Source organism: Pan paniscus, chromosome 4 (genome assembly GCF_029289425.2).
Source record: "Pan paniscus chromosome 4, NHGRI_mPanPan1-v2.0_pri, whole genome shotgun sequence".
NCBI classification, from domain to species: Eukaryota; Metazoa; Chordata; class Mammalia; order Primates; family Hominidae; genus Pan; species Pan paniscus.
The window spans coordinates 117,149,882-117,151,732 of NC_073253.2; positions in this window are offsets into that span (position 1 = coordinate 117,149,882).

Below are 1,851 nucleotides of genomic sequence, written 5' to 3' on the forward strand. Positions count from 1 at the left end.
ACTGTACACATGGTGAATATATTTAATAACAATGTATTTGCATACTTAAAACTTGCTAAGAGAATAGATTTTAAGTGTCACCACAAAAAAATAAGCATGTGAGATAATGGATATGTTAATTAGCTTGATATAACCATTCCACAATGTATTCATATTTCAAAACATCATGTTGTATATGATAAATATATATAATTATTTGTCAAATAAATAGACAAATAAATACATAAATTGTATCATTACAAAAAAATGTTTTAAGTGCTACTTGATCACCAAAACAAAAAACACAAAATGAAAAACCACTCATTTTAGAAACTCACAGACTGGTAGAAGTGATGATAACATAAAAATGGAAAACTCTTTTTTCAAATTGGAAGTACTACAATTAATTGTAAGGCAAGTCTAGCTTTTTTTTAAGTTAATAAAATTTTTTAAAGTTTTTTTTAAATGGAGCTAGAATTTATGACTGATATACTTAAATTTATCTAAAACAATTTCTTTTGTTATTCAGACTCTACTAGAAGCAATAAAAAGTATCCAACCTCTTTTCCCCCAGAATTGATACTATGATGCCACTAAATATGTTCAAAAATTAGGGATAGCCAGTAAGAATTATAACTAGCGATTTCCTGAATCCAGGGAATAAATATTGGTTTAAAAAGCAGAAAACAATGATGTTCAATTTGGAACGCTACATACAATGTTCCATATTCAGATTTTAAATGTAGTCAGGTGCAAGAATAGCTAGATACTACCATCCCTGATTTCACCAACAAACCATTATGGACATTTTTAATACATGATACAAATCTAACATTCTTAAATGTGTTTCTGCTAACATACAATAATAGTTCAGCTATTTTGTCATTGGAAAATGTGTTGTGATTTGCAAAGAAAACAGTTTTCCTGTTTTAGCAAAATTAGAAGTTAATGAACTGAGTATTCCACTGTAGCATTAACGTAAATAAATACAAATCTACAACAAAGAGAGTTAATCAAATTGAGTTGAACAATGCATTATCCCAAGTACATTTTGCACAAAACTACAGGCTGAGGAGTAATTATTTTTATGCACGGGCACTTGGCATTTTCAACTTGAAAAACATTTTTTCCAAGTAAAGTTGATTCCATTTACAAGCGCAACCAGTTGGTTGCTAATGTTAGGACACCATCTTGTGGATAAGGTATCTAATTTGGAAACGTATTTGAAATCATTTACACAGTAAAATGCAAAAAAAATGTTCTTGGTATCACAGAAATTAATCAACAGCTTTACCTTTATTAGCATGTCTACAAAAGGTATGGCTAATAAAAGAACACTGAATAATTTTTATCAAAAGAGCCTTCTCTCATTGTGCATCTGCTATGGACCAAATGTTGTATTCCAAAGTCAGTGTATTAGAAAGGCATTTTAGTGAAATCTTTATTCTACAGAGAATTAATGAAATCCATGTTAGTAAAGATAAACTTTCATTTGCTGCTATCACATAATGCTGAACACATTTAAGATATAGATTGTTTGCCAATATATTGTTCTTGAGTTTTATATTGTCAATATTAAATACATATATTTAATATATATATATAGGAGGCATATAAGAATCTCAAATATCAAACTGGTTTTCTCCTTAAAAAATATTAATATCCACTCCAGCCTGGGTGACAGAGTGAGACTCCGTCTCAAAAATATGTAGGTATATTAATATCTCCATTAACCTGCCTGTTTACTTAAATAAGAAAAGTAACACTTATAGGAATGCTGATACAGTTTGGCTTTATATAACACAATAAGTTAGCAGAAACAGAATACATGCCTAAGAAAGCTGAGCGCCAGTCTTTCCTCTGCAACTGATT